This window comes from Felis catus, chromosome B1 (genome assembly GCF_018350175.1).
Source record: "Felis catus isolate Fca126 chromosome B1, F.catus_Fca126_mat1.0, whole genome shotgun sequence".
Classification (NCBI taxonomy): Eukaryota; Metazoa; Chordata; class Mammalia; order Carnivora; family Felidae; genus Felis; species Felis catus.
The window spans coordinates 162,281,906-162,297,792 of NC_058371.1; the positions used below are offsets into that span (position 1 = coordinate 162,281,906).

The 15,887-nt window shown below is 46.6% G+C and overlaps 1 protein-coding gene across 1 annotated transcript in view; it reads left to right on the forward strand.

Annotated features, from left to right (window-relative positions):
• The first annotated feature begins 586 nt into the window (after positions 1-586).
• Positions 587-15,887, forward strand: part of LNX1 (ligand of numb-protein X 1) — a 184,067-nt gene continuing 168,766 nt past the window's right edge. Inside the window, exon 1 of the mRNA XM_019829496.3 lies at positions 587-907. The gene's annotated coding sequence lies outside the window, so the exon portion shown is untranslated. The remainder of the gene's footprint in view (positions 908-15,887) is intronic.

Here is a 15,887-nt window from a genome sequence, read left to right on the forward strand (position 1 = left end):
ACTGGCTCAAGACCGGGCAATCAGCACTCAGTTGACATTAGCAAAGACACCGCTGCTGCTGATGTTGACTGTGATGTTGAAGAGTAAGTAGGAGAAATCCTTCTTTAAACAACAGTCCTGAATCTTTAGAGTTAAAGGTCTTAACTAGTATCAGCCATAATCGTGCTCATTTTTTTTTTTCTTTGTCTACAAACCTTAGCAAATGTTCAGTCATAAGAGACACTGCCTATGGAAAATCTTTGAAAGTTTTGGCAAGGCATCGGAACGACTCGGGATCGCTTGACATGCCCGATATCCATTTCGGTGCATACCTCTCTGCATAATTAAAAATAAAAAGATGCCCAGGGTTCTGAAGCCTGTCCAGGCAGTGGCCCCTGCCTGTTTAGGAATGGGCCCCAGCATGATGACCTGAAGGTGCGGTGACCCTGTGTTTATTTCCTTGTTGATTTCCCTTCCCTGGCTCCGAGCTCATTTTCCCATTGCCTGCAGGAAAATAACATCCAGGGGTGCGGTAGGACTGACTTGGCAGCTGTATAGGTGAACAAAAGGATCCTGGATTTAGCTAGAGCAGAAGGAAGCTCGAGGGAGCCTCAGCCTCATCCAGACCAGAACACATTTGTCACTGATGCTAATGAGTGCTGCTCCGGTCAGGGCTTCTCTCCCTGGAAGCTCCCCAGAGGCTGCTCTCAGGTTTATGGATCAGCATGAGACAAAGACTTGAAAAGGGGGCAAGGGGTGAGCTGATGAATTCTGGGGCCAGTGGTTTGCATGCATGTCTGGAAGACAGGACACAGGAAAGAGAAAGAACATTTCCCTGGGCTACTACTGAGTCACAAAAGCTCAGCTCCCAAATGGACTGTCCCCCGAGGCCTCGCACAGCTGGGAACTGAGTCACGATGCAGCAAAGGTAAGAGGCCTGGTTCCTCCACCAGGTAACATCTCATGCAATTTGACAAACTTTGCCCCTGACTATCCCAGCCCAGCCTCCCCCACCCCTACTCCTAACACACACACACACACACACACACACACACACACACACACAGCAAGTTTTTGAGGAGAACCTAGAAGATAGAAATGTCTCATTATGTCTTTCTCAAGACACTCTAGAAAGGTCCTGAGGACATTTACTCTTTTAATATCTGATTTATTGATTTATTGATTTATTGTACTGGTCTTCATGGGGAAACTTCTTCCTTCACTTTCAAAAATAAAAGCTGCTTTTTTTATTTTATTTTTTTCTGGCCAAACAGGTCAGTAAACACATAAACAATCCCACTAATGGTGACTGCATTTCTATGTTATTCTTCATCATTATTCAAAGCATATTCACATTTTTTTGGTTCCATTGCTATGGTAGAAATCGGCATTGTCATTGCAATTTGACCCATGAAGAGATTTAGATCCAGAGAAATTGTGACTTGCCTAGTAGCAAGTGGGTAGGTGAGTGACAGCACATTCTGTCTCTATTCCTGCCTCTTTGCAGTACTTTTTTTTAATGTTTATTTATTTATTTATTTTGAGAAATAGAGCCAGGGAGGGGAAGAGAGAGAGGGAGAGAGAGAATCCCAACAGGCTCTATGCCATCAGCTCAGAGCTGGATGTGGGTCTCGAACTCACCAACCCTGAGATCATGACATGAGCTGAAATCAAGAGTTGGACGCTCAACCAACTGAGCCACCCAGGTGCCCCTGGTGACTGTACTGTTTCAGCCAAATACCAGGCTATATTCTCTGCCACGTACCCTGCAAGTGATCTGATGAGAGGATAGAATTTTAGCAATTGGAACTCCCTAGAAAATCCAGAAATGGAGTATCCAGCATAATATGCCACCTTGTTATTTATCCCTGTTTACATACATCCCTAGGCATTGAATCCAGTTCACCAACTGTTGATCAACGACCTTCGAGGTGCCCAGCACGCCAAGGTCACATGATGGGGCTGGGTGCAAACTCTGTGCCCAAGGAGTGCTGAAGGAGGGCCGCATGGGGGCTGAGGGCAGAGGTTGTATGTGAGAGGACTCTCCACAGGACGTGAGCTTCACACTTGGGCTTGGTGTAAAGAGGGGCCTTGGATCGAGGGAGAGCATTTCAGATTGGCGCAACTCCGCAGGGCAGGAATTGGCTCAGGGAACATTTACAGCAAGGTGGTGGCAACAAAGCAGGGGTGAAGAGAGCATTCTGGGAATCAGACGTGAATCTTGGCTCCACCACCTACCGGCTCTATGCCCTGGGGTAATTCAGTGAACCCTTGTGACCTCAGTTTTCTGATATGTAAAATGGGAATAATGATCATACGTAGTCCACGGAGTTGTCTTAAGGTTTGCCATGGCAATTTTATGAGATAATGAGATAACGCATGTGAAGCCTTGGCGGGCACGCAAGTGCTGGATAAAATACTATGGTGATTACCCCACACCTAGTTCCACGGGGGATGCTGGGGATGCAGATAAGAGTAGCTCCACTCTCAATCTGGTCAAACAGTGTGAATTCATTGTGTGCAACCAACTATCTGCAGTGCGCTAAGTGCTCTGGGACCATGGGGGAGGGGTCGGGGGGGGGGGTTGGGTGTGTGGTCTGTGTAGCCTACTGGGGGAAATGGGAGGAGGTTTCACAGTAGAGGCCCTATGTAGGGAGGTGGCATAGGACAGTGAAAAGCCCTGCACAGATGTGATTTTGGATCCCAGCTTCATCCTCAACCACATGCAAAGCACAAGTGTATGAATATGCTAGGGATGCCATAACAAAACACAATAGCCTAGGGGGCTTATACAACAGAAATTTATTTTCTCACAGTTTGGGAGGCTGAAAGTCCAAGATCAACGTGTTGACAGGTTTGGTTCTTTTGGGGCCACTCTTCTTGGTTTGCAGATGGCCACCTTCTTGCCGTGTCCTCATATGGTCATCCCTCTATGGGCGTGAACCCCTGGTGTCTCTCTGTGTGTCCACGTTTCCTCTTCCTCTAAGTACCCCTGTCATACTGGACTAGGTCCCACACTAACAGCCTTATTTTAACTTGATAACCTCTTTAAAGGCTCTATCTCTAAATGCAGTCGTATTCTGAGATATTGGGGGATAGGGTTTCAACATGTGAATTTGGGGGGACCCAATTCGGCCCATAACAACGATCAGGTTACTAAACCTCTCTGAATCTGTACTTCCTCATCTGTAAAGTGGGGACAATACTTCCCAAGGAGAACCATTGTGAAGACTATAAAAAGGACACATAAAAGGGCGCTCTGGCCTACAGGAGGGGCCCAACAGGCTGTGGTTGTCACTATTAGCGCTTTGGGCCAAACCTCAAATGATGGTGGAATCTCTTGCACAATCCACATTCCAGATAAACCCTGAAAAACTGGCCTTTTCGTTATCCCATGGACTTTTTTTTTTTGGTATAGAATATTTTTTTTAAATATAATTTATCGTCACGTTGGCTGACATACAGCGTATACGATGTGCTCTTGGTTTTGGGGTAGATTCCCATGATTCATTGCTTACATACAACACTCAGTGCTCATCCCAACAAGTTCGTGGACCTCCTAAGATGACAAAGGAGCCCTCAGTGTTTCTACTTCTTCGTTCTGCCAGATGAGCCCGTCATCAGATAAGTCAAGTGGCCAGCATGATCAGCTCTGTAGATACCACAGGACTCCCTCCATTCATCACGAAACAAGAATACTTATCTCCTGCAACTGATCAGAGACCCAACTCGCAGCAGCCCTACCCTAATCCTGCTGCGGGAGCAGTTACTCCAAACTTCGTTCACCCACAGCAGCCTCTGGGTGCCTGAAAAGTCTGGAAAACGTTATAATGCCGACCTAACATATTCACTACATGCAAATGTAGATGCAGATACAGATGTAGAATACAGGTATATATGCATGTATGTATTTAGAAAAACCTCAAGCTTATAGAAAAGTTGTAGATATCGTAGAGTAGGGAGAACTTTGCAGTGTATTTTTCCCGAACCCTTTGAGAGTAAGCTACCAAAACAACGCCTCATCTTCCCCATAGGCTTTGGTGTGCATTGTCTATACACAAGGACGTTCCCCCACATAAACCACAAAGTCAGGAAACTAATGCTGATACATTCCTATGATCTAATCCTCAGACCCCAGTAAATTTTCGTCAGCTGCCATTTGATCCTCAGACCAACTCATTTTCAGAATCAAGCGTTGCATCCAGTTGTCTTCATCATTTTTAAATGTTTATTTATTTATTTACTTATTTGTTTATTGAGTGTTTGTTTATTTTTGAGAGGGAGAGAGACAGAGCACAAGCAGCAGAGGGACAGAGAGGGAGACACGGAATCTGAAGCAGGTTCCAGGCTCTGAGCTGTCAGCACAGAGCTCAACATAGGGCTTGAATCCACAAACTGTGAGATCATGACCTGAGCTGAACGAAGTTGGATGCTTAGCTGACTGAGCCACCCAGGCATCCCAATATTTATATATTTTTGAGAGAGAGAGAAATAGAGCAGAGGAGGGGCAGAGAGAGAGAGAGAGAGAGAGAGGATCCAAAGCAGGCTCCATGCTGACAGCAGAGAGCCTGATGCAGGGCTCGAACTCACGAACCATGAGGTCATGACCTGAGCCGAAGTTGATGCTTAACCCACCGAGCCACCTAGGCATCCCTGTTTGCATCTTTTTAGTCCACTCCAATAGCAAACTTTCTTCAGTATTTTCCCCACTTTCATGACCTTGACACTTTTTAAAAATGCAGGCCAGTCGTTCTGTAGAATGTTCCTCAGTTTGGGTTTGTCTGAGTTTCCTTGTGCTTCCATTCAAGTTTTACAACCTTGGCAAAAAAATGTCACAGAGATGATGCTGTGTTCCTCCCTTGTCATCCGATCGGATGGCAGATGATTTTAAATGTCACTAGGATTGCTATATGATATCCCAGTGTCATAAAGACACGACTGCCAGGGCTCTCTGCTCTAAAGTTACTCTTCTTCCTTCTTTAATTCATAAGTTTCCTGTAGAAAAGTAGTTTGAAGTTACCTAAATGTCTCCTTCTTAATCAAACATGCCAACAATCCCTTTTGGTATGTTCCCATATCCTCTGAGCCCTTCCGACTTCCTAGTGCAATGAGATGTTCCGGCCTTAAAATCAGCTCTCTCTCCAAGGAACTCTAGTTCCTTTCAGTAGAGAATTATTTAGAATCCAAAGCCTGACTGCTAGATGTGTTCATCGTGAATTGGAGTGTTGCTGTTCTCAGATTCTCTCGATGGACAGAGCTAGGACCCGGGTGTGTGTTTTTATATTGACCTACATGCACTGAAAATGGTAAATTCACACGGTTACTTCCAATTCCAATCCAACACTCCGGGGTTTATTCCAGTTATCTCCCTTTCTATATTTTATATTTGTAAGTCTCTTTACCACTAATTCGAGATGGCTCCCATTAGCCTTAATGCATTCAATCAGTCCCCTGATTGGAACCAACTCCCATCACGACCACTGCCCACTTCTCCATGCAGATGCCCGCCTCACCTTGCATGGATTCTAGCGTTCTGTGTCAAGCTGCCCTCCCTAGGGTGACCTTCCTCTGCTCATCTAGGCTCTGGCACCCGTTCTAGGCAGCCCTTCTATGTGGCTAGCCCCCTCACTCCCTGGAGGTGCTGATGCCCTGTCTGGGCCACCATATCTCCTCTACCCCTGCATGGGTAACTACCTTACTTGGTCCTGTATCATAGATTTTTTTAAAATTTTTTTAATGTTTATCTATTTTTGAGAGAGAGAGAGAGACAGAGCACAAACTGGGGAGGGGCAGAGAGAGAGGGGGGCACAGGGTCTGAAGCAGGCTCTAGGCTCTGAGCCGTTAGCACAGAGCCCGCTGTGGGGCTCAGACTCATGAACGTGAGATCATGACCTGAGCCGAAGTCAGATGACTTGAACCACCCAGGTGTCCCACCCCGTCTCATGGCTTTAAAGACTGAATTATTTAGGGAGAGAAAGGGAAGGAGAGAAGACATTCATTCAATTTTGACATTTCTGAGAAACTCAGAAGCTGCTCTGTGTCCCAGGATGCTCATTTGCGCACATATATTTGTTGTTACTCTTTGATTTGTGGGGAGCAGAGCAGCCTCCTCCACACAGATAGGACACACGTCCCCAGTATCAGGCCTAAGGGACTAAGGTTCCCACCATTGATCCTATTCCATCCAATATTGCTCTAATTTACGTGGACGTCGACTAGGGCACTAACAACATTTCCAGGGTGAAAACTATTTGGGCAATCACTGCTCCTTTTCCTCCTCAAATCCCATCCTAGGCTCTTTCTCACTTAGTTCCTCAAAACTAAATATTTCAGTGCTTACTACATACCAGGTACTTGGCTGGGTTGGGACATAGAGCTTTGAACCTTGATGTCCACCTTCAAGAAACTCTCAAGGCCTCTGTGGGAAGCAGACACGAGTGAGACAGTTACATTTCCCTGTGGCTGGGTGCAGTGTTAGCTGTCTCAGCAGCCTGCCAGGGGAGGGCCACCAACCCGGCTGGGACAGCAGAGAGCAGATACCCAGGGGAATCCCGACCTGGCAAGGTGAGGAGGGCTGGGGTGGAAAGCACAGGGATCGGCGTGCAAAGGGCTAGACGCAAGGGCGGGGCGAGAAAGACAGGTGCAGGCTGCTGGAGGGAGGCCACCTGACAATACAGCTGGAGTTTTCATTTGAGGACAAGAGGCTCCGCATCCAGATGTTCTGGGTTCAAACCCTGACTCTCCCAGTAACAAGCTGTGCGATCTTAGGCAAGCTACTGTTCTGTGCCTCAGTTTCCTTGACTGTAAACCTGGAGATGACAATAGTCCTGACCTCACAAAATCGGAATAAGGATTAAATTAGTTCTTTTACGTAGTACATAGAAAACTGCACAGCATATATGAAGTATATAATAAATATCAGATATTATTATTTCCCAAGAGGTGGATCAAAAAGGGATTAAGGCATTGGCAAGGCAGAGGCACAAAAAAAATCATTAATTAAAACAGATAAATTTAAAAGAATGGATTTGGGCATTTCAACAGAAACTCTGAAGTCGTTCCCTTGAGAAAAATCTGGACTTGCATGCACTTCTATGAGCATATTTTATTTATGGCTTACTGTTGTTTTTCTTTTGACATATTTTGGGGGATAGGAGTCCACTGTAATCTTCTCATTGCTTTGGCCTCTGTAGGTCCCCATGTTACAAAAGAGACACGCTATGGAAACCTCTTTTCTGTTGGTTTGCCAGGCATGGAGATCCATTAGGAGTGGCCATTGTACACCCCCACTGAGTTCTAGGACCGTAGTATTGGTTATGATTGTTCTGACACCAGCACCAACCAAGGCTACCCCACAGCTGAAGGGAGGCCATCTTAAAATTCAGTTAGTGCTAAAGCATTTCTGCACCCTGACGAAGTAGAGTAGAGAGTGGAAGCGGGGGTGGGGGAGGGCATTCTTGAAATCCATCCTAAAAGTTTTGTTGAGATAGGACTTGGCAGCCTTTCAGAAGTGACCTTCTAGGACTCTGTCATTGGAGCTGTCCTTCCCCACGGCACACATCGCCTGAGAGCCAGGGGAATCAGAAATACAAGCTCAGAAGTGCACAGGGTGCCTCAAAATTTAAAACTTCTCTGCGTCAGACACAACACGGTGAAGTGCAACCCGCGGGATGGGAGCAAATGTTCGCAAGCCGTATCTCAGGGATTCATATCCAGAATATATAAAGAACTCCTACAAGTCAACAGTATAGCACAGACAACCCCGTTGAAAACGGAACAAAACAGACCCTTGTTCAAAGAAGATACACAAATGGAAATAAGCACATGAAAAGATGCTCAAAGTCAGTAATCATCAGGGAGATGCAAATCTCAGCCACAGTGAAATACTACCTCACACCCACGAGGGTGACCGCTATAAAAACAACAAAAAAAAACACAGTAAAATTAAAGAAAAAACCCAAACCCGCAAAATAACAAGTGTCGGTAAGAACTCTCGTGCACTGTTGCTAGAAATGTTGGCTGGTACAGCTGCCATAGAAAACAGTGTGGCGATTCCTCAAAAAGTTGCACAGAGAATTATCACATGATCCAGCAATTCCACTTCTGGGTCTACACTCCAAAGAGCTGAAAGCAGGGACTCAAAGAGATATCTGTACACGCACCTTCACAGAAGCACTATTCACAATAGCCCAGGGCCGGAAGAAAGTCGGAAGCCCACGAACGGATGAATAAACAAAGTGTGGTGTATACATGCAACGAAACACCACTCAGCCTTCAGAAGGAAGGAAATTCTGACACATGCTGCAGCACGGATGAACCTTGAGGATGTGATGTTAAGTAAAAGAAGCCACAAGACACATACTGTGTAATCCCACTTACGTGAGTAGCCAGGGGCTGGGAGGAGGGGCAGTGGGGAGTCACTGTGTAATGGGCACAGCTTTGAGTTGGGGAGACAAAAAGAGTTCTGGAGGTGGAGGGTGGTGATGACTGCACAACAGGGCAAAGTATACAACGATGCACATTATACCACCGAGCTGTGTACTTTAAAGCGGTTAAAATGGTGACTTTATTATTTTTTTTAATTTTTTTTAACGTTTATTTATTTTTGAGACAGAGAGAGACAGGGCATGAACGGGGGAGGGGCAGAGAGAGAGGGAGACACAGAATCAGAAGCAGGCTCCAGGCTCTGAGCGGTCAGCACAGAGCCCGACGTGGGGCTCGAACTCACGGACCGCGAGATCGTGACCTGAGCCGAAGTCGGACGCTTAACCGACTGAGCCACCCAGGCGCCCCAATGGTAACTTTATATTTTTGGTATTTACCACATTTAAAACTAGTAATTGAGAAATGCCAATCAAGCTGAGCTGCTTCCCACCCACCCCCCCTCCCCCTTAGGCAGTTCATTCTGGAAAAAAATGGTTAGGAGAACTGTGGAAGGAAAAGAATTCTTTAATTTATAGACAAATGTTTCACATCTCGGAGTTTCCTAAGAAACGTCAGTGACGCAAACTTTAATACCCGTATTTTATTTTCAAGTTCTTCTCTGGGCAAAGAAGGAAATAAATATTGGCCAGATCTCAGTCACCTCAAAGACTTGCTGAGATACTCTCTGCCATGTCGCAACCTACCAGTCTTCCAATGATGTAAGGAGATCGCTTCCCAAACCAAAGAAGATCAGCATCATTTTGAAGCTACAGACGTGAAAGGGATGCTATACAATATGATGATTGCTCAGTGGTCTCTGGGTGCTGCTAAAACATTTAAAGCTTGCAATTCTTGCCCGGCGGTAGACGAGCCAAAGGTGCCCTGTAAGAGGGCTTTGAAAGACATTCACCCTGATGTCTCGGGCTGGTTCCCTCTGCACTGCAAGGTACAGAAACAGACCCAGCATGAGGCTGACTATGAAGTTGAGGGCGCTGTGTCGGGGGAAGTATCCACCTAACTTTCCTGAGCACCCGACCGGAGGGCCAGCTCCGACTCCCAGAGCGAGTCCTGCCTTCTAACGCTTGCAGGTTTGCTTCACCTCTGTGGGGCCTTAATGCACTGACACCAAATTGGCAAAATGACGAAACGCCAGTGGACCACGGTGCGTTTGGCCACACTGGTCCCACGTTTCTATCTGCCAATTCACTCACTCAGCAAAGTACGGTGGGGGTGAGAATTCTGTGTCAGGTGCTTTTGTGGGTGCTGGGATGTAGCAGAGGTGAGGCAGCCTGTGCTTAAGTCAACAGATCAATAGGATCATTACAGAAAATGATAAAGGCTACAAATAAAGCAGGGTCGGAGGATAGAGACTGATGGTGGCGAATGGGGACAATGCTATCTTTGTAGAATGTCCCAGTTTGCCACAGGCCACACCGTGCCGTATTGCCCCGCTCACCACAGTCATTTTCTGCCACCTTCTTGGCAGTTGGAGGCATCTGAGGTTGTGGGCTCTGCAATAAAATGGGGGAAAATATCATCAAGAATTTAAATTAGGGGCAGGGGAAATATAAATAAGAATAGGATGACAAGGCCCAAAGAAATAGGAAGCAGGTATGGATGCCACACAAGCCCACATGATTGGTACAGTTGAGCATCAGATTTAGCGCTGAGCTTCCTGGAACTCAGAGCCAAGGGAGATATATTCAATGACATCATTCTCATTTTCAGAAAGACAGAGAAATATTCCTTTCTGGGTACAAAACCTTTGTCACCTGAACTTGGAGTAGAAATCGATCACGTTAGGCTTTCTAAAGGGACCTCTGAGTGATAAAGTAAGCCACAGTCTCACCGACACAGGCACAAAATTAGGGTATTTTCCACCGTTTCAGCCATTCATCCAAAACACAATTATGAAGGCGCTAACACAAGCACGAGAGATGCAAAAATGCCTGTTTGTTTTTGTTTTGCCTTAGTGTCCACAGATAACGGACAAGGGCATACCTCATCTAAACTAAACTCAATGAAGGTTGTTGTAGGAGAGGTCAGGCCAATGCCACGCAGACCCCTTGTTCTGGCCGATCTCAATTCACAGAGTGTTCAGCAGAATGGGCAGAATGACTGTCACTCAAACTGTCTTCCTTCCATAAATCTATCTTCTCTCAGCTGGTGAGACAGAATTAACAGCTCTTCGGGACATTTCTACTCTTAATTCTAAAGGGCAATTTCTGTGGCCTTTTCGACCTTTTGATGGAAGTAAGTAAAATCTCCTTCCCTTTTCTGTGATAGCCCGGTGGGGAAACATGGATGGTTATGCACACTGACTCCTTAATGCAGAGAACAGCCCATCTAAGGGAAGAAAATTCCAAAATCCATTTGCTCTCTGCACAAGAAGACCCTGCCACATTTCTGGGCTGGCAGGAGATCTAGCCTGTTTTCTGGAATGTTCCTAGGGAGCTTTTTCATGGCGCTAGGGTCCAAAGTCTTATTAGAGTTCCCTTGCCAAAGGAGGCCAAGGGCTTCTTTGTGTTAGCTCTACTGTGAATCCCCAAGTGCAGAAGCTATCTGTACCTTTAAATGCGTCTCCTGCCCGGTGAGAAAACACACAGGCAGAAATGCAGTTGAGTCAAATTTTCTGTCCTTATTTTTTGGCCCAGATGCCGCCTGGCTGAGTCCTTATCACCTGGATTATCTCTTGGCTCACTGGTGATTTTGTGGGCTCACTCTCCCGCACTTGGCAAAGAATCGGGGTGTTGTCTGAGGGCCAGAACCAAAACATTACTTCTTCCCCCACTCTTTTGAAAACCGAGAAGAGCGTTTTGACTGCCGGTTGTAATCCTTACCCAGACTTCCTCCACTCCATTACCACACCTCTCTGTACTCTGATTAAATATCCCTTTTGAGCCAACCTCACAGAACTGGTTCTCTGGGTTTGCAACAATGACCTTCCAGAAACACCCTGAGCTCAGTCTGGCACGAGCCTCACAGCCTCTGCTTGGCCGTCTGGCAATGAAACCCTCTGGTGCTGAAGTAACCGACCCTACCTGAGATGATATCTAAGTCACTGGACACGGGGCCCTGCTCTGTCCTGGGACGGGAGAGCCCTAGAGTTCCCAAGGACTTGCTGGGTGAGTCCCAGTTAGCGCTGTGTTTTCCGACAAAGCTCATTGTGTAAATTTCTTTGCACGGACTGTAAACAAATATACGCACATTCACAAATACCTCAATATAGGACACAGTGTTAACTCCCTTGTCATTCATTTCTGTCATCACTGAAATGAAGCACAAAACACAGTGGGTTCAACATATCCGTCAGGTTTTGTTTCTGAGGGGTGAGGGTTATCATTAAGGCTTTTAGAGGCAATGTCTTTTCTCAGACTAATGAAAACTTGTCACCAACTGGCACTGAGTGGTTAGGAAAGACACCTGACAAGGTGCTCTGTGTCCAACAGGGGCTCAGTTCATGAAGGAATAATAATCACAGCCACTTTGGGCCAGCCACTGTCAAACCCTACATGGCCTGGCTTGTTTCATAATTCTAAAAAATACTAAGGGTCTTCCATTTTTCAGGTGGAGACACTGAGGTTTAGAGAGATTAGGTAGATTTCCCAGTCACCATGCAGGAGGACGGGGTTTAAAAGCAGAACTCCTGGAGGGAGAAGAGAAGGGAGAGAAAGGCCGTGAGAGCATGAGAGGCCTTGGGCAACCTGTTCCTCCCATCCCCTCATGCTTCCGGACCAAAGCTCTACGTGGGTATTGCAGCACTCATCTGCTTAATGAACAAAGAACCGCTTTCCCAGAACCTGTGTCAGTTGTTTCCTCTGTCCATTCTGGTGGACACCTGGGGAAATCATCAAGATCAAGGTTTCTCAGCCTCACTGACACTGACATTTGGGGCCGGGTAATTCTTGGTTGTGGGGAACTGTCTTGTGCACTGTAGGATCGACAGCAGCATCCCTGGCTTCAACCCCCCGAAGGCCAGTAATAGCTCCCAAGTTCTGACCGTCAAAAATGTCTGCAAATGACTCCAGAAGTTCCCTGGAGGCCAAGACCACCCCCTACAGAGAACCACAGCACTAGGTTCAACCAGCCGTGAAAGGAGATTGAGGTTCCTCAGAAACGATGGTGAACAAGCCCAGAGGGTGGGAGCTTCTGTGTGCATGCCTGGGAGGTCTCTGGGATCCTTCAAGTGAAGCACGCCACTCATAGCACAGTTCTGACTCAAACGAAGTGGGAAAGGCCAAGACTCTACCAGCCCAAAGGAAGCTTTTGGTCCCAAAGGCTCTCAAGTGGGTTGAGCAAGAGGTCCCTCCAAAGGGCCCTAAAGGGCCATGATTGGCCTTCCCCATGTTACCATCATGGCAGGAAATGGTTGTATACCTGGGAAATGATCCTTTCTTATAGAGCCATGTCTGTAGCATTCATTTAGCCCCAAGCATAAGTGGGTATACCGAGGTGAATCAGAAGTCCTCCAACCTGGTGCTGGTCTTGCGTGGCCTATCATAAGATGGCCAGTGGCCAGGACAGCCCTTTATCTCAGTCCCCACATCAGGCCTCAAATGTAAAATCTTGACATCAGGGTCACCTGGGTGGGTGGCTCTGTTGGTTGAGTGTCCGACTTTGGCTCAGGTCATGATCCCACAGTTCGCGAGTACAAGCCCCACATTGGGCTTGCCTCTGTCAGCCCAGAGCCTCCTTTGGATCCTTTGTGCCCCTCTCTCTGCCCCTGCCCTGCTTGCTCTCTCTCTCTCAAAAATAAACATTAAAAACCTTTTTTTAAAAAATCTTGACATCATCTCCAGTGTTATACTCATGCTGAATTTTCACATATGGTCAAAAGCACTAATGTGTTCAATATATACATTTAAAATATACCATGCTTTTCATATGTCTATTTTGAAATTTCTTTCATTTTTAATATCCCAAGAGCCTCCAAAAGTAGATGTGGCCTAGGCCTGTCTGGATTTCTGGCAAGACCTGCTTTCATCATTATAAGGCAGAATACGCACGTAAAGAGTATTATCTCTAGGGGCTAGAAAGCCCTGAGCCCCCAAATTGTTCCCCACATGCTCTGATTAGTGCTGAAAATTCTATGAAACTTCTCTTTGCAGTGTCTTACATTCCAGGATAATTCTTGAAATAAAAAATATCCCTGGGAAAAATCGTATAATGACCTCTCCAAACGCAATCATGAGAAAACAGACAAGCCAATTTAAGCAAGGCTCAAAAGATTTGAACAGTCACTTAGCCAAAAGAAGATATGCAGATAACAAGTAAATACATGGAAAAGAAGCTCAACATCATTAGTCATTAGGAAAAAGCAAATTAAAACCAGAATGAGATATCATTTCATATCTATTAGAATGGCTTAGCCTTAAAAAAGACTGACGGTAGCAAATGTTGGTAAGGGTATGTAGGAATCGGGACTGCTAATGGGATGGTAAAACGGTACAACCACTTTGGAAAACAAGTTGGCAGTTTCATAAAAAGTTAAGTGTAGGGGTGTCTGGGCGACTTAGTCGGTTAAGTGTCCAACTCTTGGTTTTGGCTCGGGTCATGATCTTGCGGTTTGTGAGTTCGAGCCCCGCATTGGGCTCTGCACTGACAGTGCAAAGACTTTTTGGGATTCTCCCTCTCCCCCACTCCTCCTTGCCCCTCCCCCACTCACGCTCTCTCGCTCTCACAATAAACTTTAAAAAAAAATGCTTCAAAAACTTAAAAAAAATTGAGATGTCCACCTACCATTTGATCCAGCCATTGTGCCCTTAAGCATTTACCCAAGAGACATGAAAGCTTATACCCATACAAAGATGTGTGCACATACCTTCCTAGTAGTTCTTTTTGTAATCGGCCCAAACTAGAAACAACCCAAATGCCCATCAACAGGTGCATGAAGAGACAGGCAGTGGTACGTCCATCCAGTGGAATGCCATCCAGCAGTAAAAACAAATGAGCTGTTGATACACACAACATAAATGAATCTCAAAATTATCGAGGCTGAGTGGGAAAGGCCTGACAAAACAGAATACATACTGCCCGACTCCTCCTGCATAGAATTCTAGAAAAGACAACTAATCTATAGTTACAGACAGCAGATCCAGGCTTGCCTGGGGACGGAGATGGAGGGGGAAGTGAGAGGGAGAGATTACCAAGGGGCACGAGGAACCCTCTGGGGGTGATGGACGCGTCCATTAGCTCAGTTGTGGTGATGATTTGTATGGCCGGATCATCTCCAGACACCAAAATTGATCAGACTGGACACATGAAATATGGGCATTAGGAAGGAGCCCTGGAGATAGGGAGCTGTATGGGGCACCGAGGCACGGTCATTGGTTAGACGCACTTGGGTGGTTTCTCCACTTGCTTCTCATTGGCCTGAGCACAGAGGTTGTAGTCATTGATCTTCAGCACTGCCTGGATGGTGTTACTGGAGTGCGGTGTGAGAAACTCCTAACGCAGCAACTTATGGGTGGGTGAAGCCCAGCCGTGGCACCCTCTCGCACAGCCTGAAGGGCACCTCTTATCTGGGTAAGCCCTCTTGGAGCCAGAAGAGATTAGACCAAAATACACTGGATATAATCGCATGGCAAAATCACTTCTTAGAGAGCAGAGAAGAGAGAGTGCCTCCCCACCCAGAACCGAGAAAGCGACGGAGCGGCTTGGATCCCCTCCAGTGTATTCAGGCCAAAAAACTGAGCAGGATCCCAGTGTGCATTGAGGTAATCAACTGTGAGCGCACACACAGCAACAGCGGCCCCCCGAGCGAGCCGCCTCCGAGGCCGGGGTCTGCAGGTGCAACTCCAGTTAGAGCAGCCGGCCTTCCAGCACCTTTTCATATCGAACAACGGCTGGGCCTCAGCCCCCGCCAGGGATTGAGGAAGGCCCTGGAAGGACTGCCGACCAGACTGGGGAAAACAAAGACCGTCCGAATAAAGGCAGCTCATGCGAGTCAGACCTGAAACCCTAGCTTCATTTCTGAAACCTCTTGTGAGAATCAGCCAATGCACACTTTTGTGGAGAATCAGCCACTGTCCACAAGGACACAAACTGTCGTCCAAGGTCATCCACTTCCTCCGTAAGTTAATGTGAGGAGTTCTGTTTTGCAGACCAGCCAGGCGCAGTGTTTCCATAATGGCACCATCTCCTTGGTCGCTCCCAAGGTTGACAACAGCTCCCCCTAAACGCACGGATTTTTCAGGATGACAGATGCAAGGTGGTCCCTCTGTAACTGGTGGCTCTTTATCATTTATATTACATCAAGGCTTAAAACAAAAGACTCGGACTCTTAATTTTAGCAAGGAGGTGTGCCTTCAACCTGCTTGCCAATACCCTATCTTCAGCAGAAAAACACTAAGATCACAGACTCATTTTCTCCATCCCCCTCTTCCTCCTCCCCTTCCACCCCCCCCTCCTCCTCATCTCCCTCCTCAGGTTTCTTTTATTGACTTTTTAAAGAGGAGGCTAGAAAGGTCGAGAAGCTTATACAG